Below are 13,063 nucleotides of genomic sequence, written 5' to 3'. Positions count from 1 at the left end.
CCACGACAACACCTCACCCTAACTTATCCAAGAGTAGTGGGCAGAGTAGCTCACCTGTTAGCCGCTATGACCCAGTAAAGTCACAGGAGACACTTAAATGCACCCTTCAAACCCTTCTCCACCCACACAGGATGTGGGACCAACAGTACCAGGGTCCTTGAGGGGGTTGTCACTTTGTTTCCTACTGTAGCAACCCAACTGCTTCTTTTGCATGCTAATTAGCAACAGAAATCAGTGAACACATAATTTTCCAGCGATGATCTGGTCTCCTCAGCTCTGATAGCATCTCAGCTGCGAACGCTGCAGAGCATCTTTATTGAGAACCTCCGCCTGCTGCCCTTAAAGGTGGCTAAAAGGAGCAGCAATGGGCCAAACTTTAGAAAAACAAAGTTCATCTTGAGCTCGCTTTTAAAGGTGGGTGTAAAGATAATGCGCCCTCCTCAGGAGATACGAGGTAGTGGACACTGAAGGTCAAAACGCAATTTTGTGCTGAAGAGCCCAATTGCTCAGTGCTGCATGATGCAGACACGCAACCCAGAGAGCGTTTTAACTGATTCATACATCTGGCGAAATTACTTTATCAATCTCTCTGGAGGTCACGTGACCTTATTGGAGGCATGTCGGCGTGTGCAAAATTTCACCAGGGAAGTCGGCTTCCTTTGCTCAGAGGCCCCGTGTGGAGGTAAACCTCCACTGGGAAAAGCCGAATGTCTTTGCTGACGCATAACATATCTCGTGTATCAGCCATTGTACCGCTGCCATTGTGTACCAGAGAGTCTGTGGCATAGGCTCACGCTCATGCACGCATCCTGTGTGTACACAGGAAATGTGTGAATGCGTGCAGAATCTCCACGTCAGCAGTAAGAGCCTGTATAGGTGTGTTAAAGGACATATATGCATCAGTGTCTGTATCTGTTTGTGTGTGTGTCTGTGTCTGTTTGTGTGTGTGTGTGTGTGTGTATGCGCAGTCCTGGTACACATGTGTTTGTGGCTGCCACAATGGCATCATCACCCGCCCCTGACGCTTTGATTGTTTTCTCCGCCGCAGCAGAAATGCACCAATTAATATTCAGAGAGTGAGAGAGACATGCACGCACGTGCGTGCACACACACACACACACACAGACACACACACATAAATACAAACACTGGGGGAAAAAAACTAAAAAAGCAGCTATGAGTGAGGGAGGTGTGATGGAGAGGAGGGAGGGGGCACAAGAGTTGTTACGGCGGTGGTGGGGAGGTGGGGGGGGGTCGGTGGTGGGGGTTGGAGATGAAATGAAAGATGAGGAAAGTGTGTGTGAGGGAGATGGGGTGAGATAAGGGTGGAGGGGCGAAATCTGAGAGGAGGAGGAGGGGGAGGGACAGCGAGGGATGGGGCCGAGGAGGAGGGGATCGATATGCACGTATTTGTGCCAGATGTGGCAGGGGAAATCGATCAGTGGGGGGGGGGGGAGTGGAGATTGATCCAGCGGGGGGAGAGAGGGGTGATGCAGGTGAGGTGTGGGAGGGGGCCTGAGGAAGGAGACAATGGGGGGAGGTGGAGGAGTGCAGAGGTGGAGTGATGTGTGGCGATGGCTGCTGTCCTTTTTGTCGCAGTGAGAGAGTATTGATACTGTAACACACACACACACACACACACCATCACAATGCTGTCGCGGCGACGCCTACTGGCACAATGCAGCCACAATACAGAGGGCACTGAAGCATAACACACACACACACACACAGACACACACACACACACAGTGAGAGAGCGAGAGAGCAGGCCAGAAGAAGACAAAAGGGGGGGAATATAGGGAGGGAGAAATTAGGAAGGGAGGGAGGAAGACGGATGGAGAGACAGGGAGATGGAGTGGATTGATGGAGAGACAGGGAGGGAGGGGTGAGGAGGAGATATGGCAGGATAATATTACATGTGTAAAATGCCGGAGGGTGTGTGCCCATAGAAACATGTTAAATGGCTTCTATGATTGGGGGAAGGTTGGGTGAGGTGCCAGCTTTTTGTTTTTCTTGATGTATTGACACGTGCACAGCAGACAAAAGGTGCTCGGTCCGCGGAGCCGGTGCTCTTTTATTGGTACCTGGACTTCACGGGCGTAAGGAAACACACCCCGATATTGACTGATTCTATTACCTTTCGAGTCTGTAGCAACATTTTAATTCGTAATCGTGTCAGAACTGGCACCTTCGTGACTTTGACTCGCGCGTCGCGGAATTTTCTGAAGGCTGCCTGCATGTGTGAACAGGTTTTAGTGTCCAGGCTGCTAAAATACGACCTTCTCCAAGTACATACCAACTACCCCCCCCCCCCCCCCCCCCCCCACCCCACACACACACACACACACACAAAATTGATGCTGTGCGTCGCCCTTGTTTAAGTGCCCGAAGTTGATGGTGTCAAACTTCAGATAGTAAAAAAAAATGACCTCCCTGCGCCAAAAACCACTGAGCGCGCTCCCGTTGGCCGGCTGCCTGTAAGTCAGTTTATCCGTGTGAGATGACCAGCGTGCCCCCCTCCCCACGCACAATCTCATACACTGTGTGAGTGTATGATCTATAGCTCCCTTCCTCCCCAGCCCCACCACCCTCCCTCACCCCAACCCTCCTTAATATGATGTAAAAAGCTAATCGCATGCAAATGTCTGTTGTCCCGGTAACCGGGCCTGAAAAATCCCTTTGATGTTTCCCCCGACTCATTCTCTTCACGTTCTCTTTGTTCGCCACAGTCTCGCTGCTTTGTCAACATCTCCCCCCCACCCCCTTACCCCGCTTGCTCTCTCTCCTTCATCCCCTCTGCAGCTCTCTCAGCCTCTCTTATTCCGCCCTGGTAGAAAAAAAAAGTTCTAACTCCACTTTGTGTCTCTTTCTATAAGCCCCCCTCTCTTTTTTCCCCTGCTCTCCCCTTGAGTGTGCCTCTCTAGTCTGTCTGCCCCTTCGCCCTCGCTCATTTCCCATCATTCCCACCTACTGTCTCCTGTCCTTCTCTGCCCCCCTTCCTCCTTCCACTTCTTTGCTTTATCACTCATTCCTTCCTTCTGCACAGATGGAAAAACGTACAACGCTCTCCTTTCGCTTTAGAGAATTTGATCCCTGGAACGATTCGATACCATCGTTATCTAATCAGGGGCTTTTCAAGAGGCCTGGACATGGCACAGCTGGTGGACAGAGAGGAGACCCCCCACCGGCTCCCTCTCTGTAGACATGCTCATTACAACAAGTTTGAGGTCAGAAGGTTACAGACCTGCAGGAGAAGGTTTGAGCCCCCGAATCAAGTTTAAAGTGACACAGTTGAGTTAATAAAACGCATCACAGAGGTGAAGACTGCATAAAAACCTCCTCTAGAGTGACGCTAAACTGTCTCCACTGCACCCTGGTGGTAGGTTGCAGTATTGAGGGGGAAAAAAAGAACATTTCCATGAAAGAGCTGCACAAAATGCAGCACTTTTAATTTTCTTTAACAGGTATAAAAAATACAATGCAAACATTAAATCGAAACCGGAATATTTATGCTTATAAATACACGCATTACAATGTATAATGCATCATAATTGGCATTACAATGGTTTTACAAAGCATTTAAAATGATCAAGTGCTTCTGACAGTGATTATACAGCACTAAAGGTTATTACGACGCATTATGAAATACTTTCATGGTGCGTTATAATGCATTACGGACTTGGACAACGATCAAGTTAGCATAACAAGCATTTCTAACATTCCACATTCCGGAAAATGTAAACATCAGGCGGCGTCTGCCGTCGCAGCCGAGCGAGCGGGAAAGTTCCCGCGCATTAGCACCGCCTCGCCGCAGCACGCTAAAGGTGAAGAATGCCGCGTGTGACAATCCATGCCGCAGCGAGAATGAAAGATGGTGTTCATTACGTTGCTCCTAATGTACCAAACAGCTGAAGGCTACGGAGTGCGCGGCGCTTCTCCAAGCCAACAAATTACATATTGATTCAGAAACGGCTCGATTGCCATTTGCAATATTTGAATGCAAATCTGGAGGCTGTTAAATCCGATAACGTGGCTGCGGACGCTATCAGGAGGTTTAATGGGCTTTCTTCAGATGGATGATATGTAATTGATACAGGTGTGAGCCAATCAAACTGAGTGGCTGATGATTGGTTTCACGTGGCTACGCACTTGCTGCTATTGTGCTAAGAAATTGGCAGCGTTGTGACAAGTTTTATGAGCTGTGTGTTGAGCGTCATTAGTTAGCGCTGCTCGAACTGTCCTGAAAATTAAAGCTTGACAATTGAAAGCTTCCACGCAAACCCATTTCCACGAGAGAAGGGGGAAAAAGTCACAAATTTTAAGTACAAGGACATTTTTACCTTTTTTTTCACTGCAAATAGAGAATTTTTAAACCGTCGGAACACAATAGGAAGAAAATTCCATCCTTTCACTGCATTCTGAGCAGCAAAGCTGAACTGGTTACACATACAAAGCTATTTTTTCCTGTTTAATATGACATGTTTGACTGTAAAACTTAAAAAAAATGTTATAAGTAGTTTACATAACATTTTACATTCCAGTAAAACCAAAAAGAAACTTTTTCCATTTTATGGAGAAAGCAGTCCAAACCGGAGCGCTAACATACATACACAACGAGTCACCATTGCACAGACACCCATTTTATACCTTTGGCATATGGAATACAAACATAGATTTATTTCCAGTACATTTTAAAGCTCCAAAGAGAAGCTCATCTACTTAAAATGGCTGAACCTTGCAGACAGTTACGATGTAGCATAAACTACTGTACCAGGCTCTAGAACGGCCTTGGTGAGAGGATGTGAGCGTGCATGTGTGAATAGTGCTCCACTGTGTCATAACAATAGGAACGACTGCGTGTGCGCAGCGGCGCTGGCTGTGTTTGTGCGCGCTCGCCTCATTTACATACACGCAATCACACCTCGTCTCTCTCTTCCCCCCCCCACCCATACACGGGCAGAAATCCGACAGTACTCCATTCATTGGAAATGACATTCCCCTAGTCCGAACTCTGTGGAGTCACGGCCTGTGTTTTACTTCCTGTGTATTATCGGACACTGGAGCATGTGATGTGTACAGTCAGCCAGCGAGGCAGTCAGTGGTTCAGACCAAGTGGTTCGGCCTAGCGGGGAGACGAGGCGCAGACAATGGCTGCACTGTGTGACTGAAGTGCCTTTGCTGTCAATGACTCTGCCAGCAACTGAGACTGGCAGATCCAAAATGGCGGCGCAGAGAGCGCCCTGCTGGTGCTTGTCAGGGTCTAAACAGGCCAGTTTTATCCTTTTTTTAGAGGAAGCTTTTCTCTGGGGGACTTGTGATATCGGCCCTGGGAGGTTTAACGCAGCGCGGCGCTGCTCCAGATAATCTGTTTGGTTTAAAGACAAAGGACAGAGAGGGAGAGGTTCGTCGAGGGTCTGGAGGAGGCCTTCCTTTTGTCCCCATCGTCCAGTGGCGCAGAGGCAGCGAGTTGTTTAGATTGTAAAAAAAAAAAAAATTTAAAAAAAGGCCTGTTTTTCCAGTTTCTGTTTGGAAAACAGGAAATTCACTTCCATTATTGTCACTTAAGTCCATGAACAAAAGAACAAGCAAGGGACTCACAATTGACCAGACGTTTTAGTGAACGTAACACTTACTCTTGTTTGAGATGAGTTACACGGCTGTCGAAGGTTGCTGACTCTGGGGGGGGGGGGGCAGAAAACAGACATCTTTAAAAACCTCGACTAAAATGTGAAGCCCGCGTATCTGCCAGCATTCCTCGTCTCCTGTTGAATGTGTACGCTACCCTCTCCGCGTGTTTGCCCTGTCTGTTCGGGTCCGTCTGTCTGTCAATCTGTTCCATGCACAGTCTGTTTGCCAATCTGTCGTATTCTGTTTGCTAGATAAGGAGGTAGCGTGGCTGCGCTGGGTGAATTCATATAAACCGTGGCAGTGGTGCACAGGTATTGCTGTTTTCTGAGATGAGGTATTTGCTTTGGAATGTTATTAACGGCTCTGAAAAACGCCCAAACTTTGGTGCGTTTGAAGCCTTTTCATGCATTTATTAGCAGGCAGAGACCTTAGGCTCATTCATACCAAATTTTCAGGCGTAAAAGGTAACTGGCTGCCCTTTTGTACAAAAACAGCATTTTCAGTTTCATTTTCAATGATACCGTTTTTTTTAAAAAAGGGTCGAGAGTGGAGCATTTTGAAAATGCCCTGGCCTCTGTGTCAGTACTACAATGCTCAACTCAACATGTTTCTTTACGTTACTATAATGATGCCCCTGCATGGCCATGACGATGCCTACATCAGCAAAGCCCAGTCACAAAACAAGTGAAAAAGCAAAACCCTCTCAGGTAACTTCTCCATGGATGCAATATGTAAGATAATACTAACTCTAATCCGATGTTATTGGTTTATGGAGAGCTACGTTGCCAACAATGCCTACACTCAACCTCTTTAAAAAAAACTTTTCCTTGAGAATTGATGCCGTTTCGGGAGCAACAGAACTGACTGACACGTAAAACGCACCGCCATCTAGTGGTCTGGCATGTAAACTGCTGCTGTTTTCAACATTTGTTGTGTTCCTGAATATGCAGCGCACATTTCAAGTTCTTTCCATCAATACTGTTTCAGGCAGGGGTTTCACATGTAACTGGGGTCTTGTGACGTGCCCTTTGGCATCATTGCACCATTGTGCTCTTGTCCACTCCACCTGTGAGTAAGTTGTGGATCCAGAGCTCCTTCTGGGATCTCTCCCAGACGCCGGGGATCCCCCTTCCTTCTGACTGCCCACGGAAGACGAGTCTGAGCAGCTACTGTGGACTGGAAAACAGAAAAACACGTGTTTGACAAAGACCATTTAGAGGGTTTCATGCTCAGATGGGACGTTTGTGTCTGTGCACATTTGCAATAAAATATAATTTTTCAGTGTCACAGTGTGGGTTTAGGAGAGACACGGGGGGGCAGGGGAGGCATTTTTTTCTCATCCTGCTCAATGAATTTCGAACACTGTTCTTTCTCAGAGGACAATTCATGCATTGAAAGCCTGAGCCGCTGCCCTCACTGAGACCCCTGGTGAGCAGTATGTGTATTACACCGAGCAATGAATGGGAAATCGCTCTGGCTCTTGGTCACCAGTGGCCTTTAGAACTGGACGCTGGGAATGGAATCTGAAAAATCATACCTCAGATTTTGCATTTTCACTGGAACACTAGAAAAATCGCAGTCGTTCACAGCGAACATCACATTTAGACAAATGACACTTAAATTTATGCTTCCACCTCTTGTCCCCCCCAATCTTTCCTTTTATCATGTAGATTCTGTAAAGATGGGGTGTGTGGTATATGAGTGGGTCACTCATAATCACCCCTCGTTTATGGTAATTAAAGCGTGATTAGGACTATTATACAGACACACATTATTACAACATTTTCCAATTATCACTCGGGCAAACAAAAAAGTGAAATTACGTATTTATAGGATAGATGATTTCTGGCTGGGGCCGTTTTCTCCCCTCATAGTTCCTGTCGCGGCAGGGGTGTCGATTTTTCAAATTTTCCCCGTGTGAGGCAAACATCAAAAATTCATCGAGCAGCCGAAGGGGCGAGTAAATGAAAAACTGAAGAAAATAATCAGGCCCAGTTTGGACAAACACGGGTGGAACTTTCTTATAAAAATCAAAGGAGGTCTAAAGTAAACAGGAAAGGTAGATTGTAAGTCAAAAAGACTGAGGTTGTGTAAAAAAAATACTCAGTTTTATAGAAATTGGAAATAAGCGTCATAAAATTGCCAATTGCTTCCACCCTCCCTTCTTCAAGCAATTACCACCAAGGGAGAAGATCCCTGGGCCCATATTCTCAATCAATGCTACAATTATCTCCAGGGTGCTTTTTGGAATATTTTTGTCATGTTTTCAAATATCCACACTCCCAAAATTCCAGAAGAGATTTGTTGAAATAAAATATATTGGTCAGTGCGATAAAACAAAGGTGGGGGGCTAGCTTGCTAGCATCAACTCCCGATTGACACAGACCCCCAAAAGAGGCTAATTGGGCATCTTTTCAGCAGATTTGGGATCCGCCAATAATATAAACCATCTCCCCACGACTAACTAAACAGGCTGATTATGGACCACTATCAGCACCACACCAGTGGGGCTAAACATTTGCCCAGACTAACCCAAACAAAAGGAAAAGAAGAGCAGCAACTGGAGCTGTTGACCATCTGTCTGTAAACAAACAGCCAGTCAGAGCCTGTTAACCAAGCAACTTTTAAAACCTCCCACTCCCGTCTGATTGACGCCAGTTGGGAGAGCTCCCAGGTTGATCCCGTTGCTCTTAATGAGCTGAAAATTCTGTTAAGTAGATTGTGATATCACATAAGAAACTTTATCAAACTGATAATCAAAACAGATGTTTGTTGGGATTTAAAAAAAAAAAAAAGACCCAAACTTTCCTAGGCTTTGCAATAATTTTGGATTAATTAAATTTGACTAAGTAAAGCTACTAAGTAAATGTCAACTAAAAGTAGATTTTTTTTACCTCTAGCATGTAGAGTGTTAAAACTGTGGAATTGCAATGGCCCGATAAATTTGAGCGTAAAACACAAAGCCAAAGTAGCACTTCCTGTTTGAGGCACTTTCACAGCATAAATGCTCCCACCTCTGTCATTAAGGCTGTAGATGGAATCCAACTCTGAACCCTGAGTTCCTGACGCATCCAGCAGCAGCTTACTGGAAATGCCCACACAGAGGGACTCCTTCAGACACAGTTCTGGGAACAGCAGGGAGGATATTAAGGGAAAACCTTTGCACTTTAGTGCTTTCACTTTTGTATAAACCAATAAAAAAAACTGCATTTATTGATAGTATCTTTGAGGACACGCAAACAACACAGCACTTTTAATATAACATTTCAGTGATCACATTTTTCTGTTTTCCATGATGCATTTCAAGCTCCTACAGTTTGACAGTGGTAGATCCCTCATGTGGCTGTCTGCATTCATGCTGCTGTCTGTACCTGTGTTGCTGTCTGTACCAGTGTTGCTGTCTGTACCAGTGTTGCTGTATGTACCAGTGTTGCTGTCTGTACCTGTGTTGCTGTCTGTAACTGTGTTGCTGTCTGTAACTGTGTTGCTGTCTGTACCTGTGTTGCTGTCTGTACCTGTGTAGCTGTCTGTACCCATGCTGCTGTCTGTACCTGTGTTGCTGTCTGTACCAGTGTTGCTGTCTGTAACTGTGTTGCTGTCTGTAACTGTGTTGCTCTCTGTACCAGTGTTGCTGTCTGTACCAGTGTTGCTGTCTGTACCTGTGTTGCTGTCTGTAACTGTGTTGCTGTCTGTACCTGTGTTGCTGTCTGTAACTGTGTTGCTGTCTGTACCTGTGTTGCTGTCTGTAACTGTGTTGCTGTCTGTACCTGTGTAGCTGTCTGTACCCATGCTGCTGTCTGTACCAGTGTTGCTGTATGTACCAGTGTTGCTGTCTGTACCAGTGTTGCTGTCTGTAACTGTGTTGCTGTCTGTACCAGTGTTGCTGTATGTACCAGTGTTGCTGTCTGTACCTGTGTTGCTGTCTGTAACTGTGTTGCTGTCTGTACCTGTGTAGCTGTCTGCACCCATGCTGCTGTCTGTACCAGTGTTGCTGTCTGTACCAGTGTTGCTGTCTGTACCAGTGTTGCTGTATGTACCAGTGTTGCTGTATGTACCAGTGTTGCTGTCTGTAACTGTGTTGCTGTCTGTAACTGTGTTGCTGTCTGTACCAGTGTTGCTGTCTGTACCAGTGTTGCTGTCTGTACCAGTGTTGCTGCCTGTACCTGTGTTGCTGTCTGTAACTGTGTTGCTGTCTGTACCTGTGTTGCTGTCTGTACCAGTGTTGCTGTCTGTACCTGTGTTGCTGTCTGTAACTGTGTTGCTGTCTGTACCTGTGTAGCTGTCTGTACCCATGCTGCTGTATGTACCAGTGTTGCTGTCTGTACCTGTATTGCTGTCTGTACCTGTGTTGCTGTCTGTACCTGTGTAGCTGTCTGTAACTGTGTTGCTGTCTGTACCTGTGTTCCTGTCTGTACCAGTGTTGCTGTCTGTAACTGTGTTGCTGTCTGTACCTGTGTAGCTGTCTGTACCCATGCTGCTGTATGTACCAGTGTTGCTGTCTGTACCTGTATTGCTGTCTGTACCTGTGTTGCTGTCTGTACCTGTGTAGCTGTCTGTAACTGTGTTGCTGTCTGTACCTGTGTTCCTGTCTGTACCAGTGTTGCTGTCTGTACCCATGCTGCTGTCTCTAACTGTGTAGCTGTCTGTACCTGTGTTTCTGTCTGTACCCATGCTGCTGTCTGTACCCATGCTGCTGTCTGTACCTGTGTTTCTGTCTGTACCCATGCTGCTGTCTGTACCTGCGTTGCTGTCTGACCCTGTGTTCCTGTCTGTACTGTACCTGTGTTGTTGATGGCGTGTGTCCAGAGCAGGTGTGCGACGTCGTGAGTCCACGCCACCTTGCCTTCCCTGTCCTTCGCCTGCAGAGTGATGCAGTCTCTGGTTCGAGCCGCGTGCCGGACCCACACTTCAAACTTCACCCCCTCCTCGCCCACATCCTGAGTCAGACCCATTTCACCCGTCTGAGGTTAAAGAAGAAAGAAAACATCTGTGTCAGGTGAAAACTGGAAAGACAACATAAGAAAGGATGGAGGTTTCACCTTGATGCTCTGTTTGTAGCTGTAGACGGTGCGTCCTGGGCTGGGACTCTTCAATTTGGTGAAGATCAGGGCGTGTTGGTAGAGGAAGACGTTCCTCAAGCCTGCCCGTTTCCTCCGAGGGCCCCCGCATACGGTCAGCTCCCCCTGCCGCACCAAGTCACCTCGTTCCGCCACCGGAATCTAGTACCACCAAAAGACACATAAGTAGTATCTCTCTCATCAAGTTCCTTTAATAAAATAAAATACATTCGGAAATGTAAGCAACTTTAAATGTTTTGATTTTGCGTCTTTTATGAAACTGCCAAAGTCGATTTGTCGCGTTCAACTATTATTTAACAGCAAACTCAATGGTCCCCCTTCTGCCGGCAGAAACCCAAACATCTGGTTAGTTGTCGGTAACCTCTTTTTTTGAGAACCCTCTCCTGACGTGTGGGTTGTAATCAAAGTGATGCTTTATATGCGTTTTCAACACCCACAGCTGGGCCCACACACGCACTTCAGGTACGGCCAGTTTGAGCCAGAGATCTGAAGTAGATTTTGTGATGCTGTATTCACATTTAAAATAGAAAAGAATGTGTGTTATTGTACTTGCTACATGTAGTGCCAAAATCCTCATTCTACTAGCAAAGTGGGGACACTTTTGTAAAGTAGTGTCTATTTGGCTGCTACACACATTGTCCAAGGACTGTTTGAGCATTTAGACGTGGTTTTAAGGTGAGTGTGTGTGTGCGTGCATGCGTGTGTTCAGTTTCTGAACCAGAGCAGAGAACCTCAATATAGGTCAAGTTGATGCTAAAAATTACGTAAAATTAAAAAGTGACAATTGATGACATTATAACTTCTAAGTTTTATATGGTGAAAAACGTTCATATAATGTTTTTTTAAACGCCACCTAGTGGTTAATCATGCTTTTTTTAAATGAAAAAAAAGTTTTTAGTTTATAATGATGCAAAATGAGATTCCCTGTTTTTGGATACAAAAGACCTGTGGCATCATAGATTAAAGAGATTAATGAGGTATAAATCTTATTTAAAGTGTTATTCAAATGATTAGCTTGTGAGTAATCTGTTAATACAATGAAAACAGAGAAAGCGTTTTCATAAAATAATAGTGAAATCCCTCTAATAATCTAAAATTAAATCTTCATAACTTAATTTTCAACAAAGGACATCAGATTCACATCAGAACTCCTGTCCTCCCTCTAACCAGCATGGTGACAAACTGGGACAGGCGTTCTCACCGGACAGCCCACGATGAGGTCACTGGCCCTGAGGTCCTCGCCGTGTCGCTGGGTGTATCTGAGGATGGAGAGGGCGGAGTCACAGGCGGGGTTTATGCCTCCCAGCTCCTCCAGGGCCTCGCAGTACTGCTCCAGCCTCTGTGTGGGGGCCTGCAGGCAGTGTGGGAAGGACAGAGGGTAGACGGGGGAAGCCGGGGAAAGTTTGGACTGTGGGAGGAAAGAAAACTTAAATGTCAGCAATGTTACTGTGTTGCTGATAAACAGGTAAATTGTGACATAAAAACGAAAATACACACATTCATTTCTCTAAAAAAGTTTAAAATGGAAATTAAGTTTTCACATGCAAAAAAAAAAAAATTCTCCTGTTTATAACAGTCAACTGGATGCTAAATGCGTGGGCAGAAGCCCCCCGGCGCCCCCTGGCGGTGCCCTGGCAGAGCTCCTTGTGAATGAACCAGTCAGATCAGTGCAATCGGTCCTTCTGAAATTCCTCTCCGCACTGTCGCAATGCTATTGATGTATTAGTTTTAGTTCATTCTGGCTGGCTAGTCGAAATGAGTTTCATTCTAATCCGCCTTTAATTGGCTTTGCGAGTGTACATTAAACGTGTAATTAGCTTTACTGTATACAGCTCATTTTTAATTGCAGCCACTGTTGAATAAAACAACTTTAATTGGCTTGCGTTTGTGATGTGCTCCAAATTTGCTTGTAATGAGCTTCTAACACTGTGATCTAGACTTTTTTCCCACCACAGACTGTGACCCTGATAAAAACAACCACGCATGGTCGTTGGGGGCCTCTGAGGACCATCTGGCTGCAGAGGTTTGAGGTTTTACTCAAACAGCAGCTGTGCAACGATTCTCACCTTGAAGAAGTCGGCAGCCTGCGTGACTATGGGTGAGTCCAGTTCTGGTTTGGTCCTGATGTAGTGGGAATACTGGAGAAACTGGTCCCGCTGGGCAATGATATACAGTGATGGTATGTAGTAAAGAACTTTTTCTCACATTAAAACCACTGTTTGACAACAGTAATCCATAAATTCCACATTATGGATCACCAAAAGAGTGCTTTTTGCTTCGTTCTTTTTTACATTTTCTTATTGTAAACAAAACAAGACATTTTTTAAAGGGATCTAATTACACTCTGGATGTCCAAA

The sequence above is a fragment of the Takifugu rubripes genome, chromosome 8, assembly GCF_901000725.2.
Source record: "Takifugu rubripes chromosome 8, fTakRub1.2, whole genome shotgun sequence".
Classification (NCBI taxonomy): Eukaryota; Metazoa; Chordata; class Actinopteri; order Tetraodontiformes; family Tetraodontidae; genus Takifugu; species Takifugu rubripes.
This window is presented reverse-complemented; position numbering follows the sequence as displayed.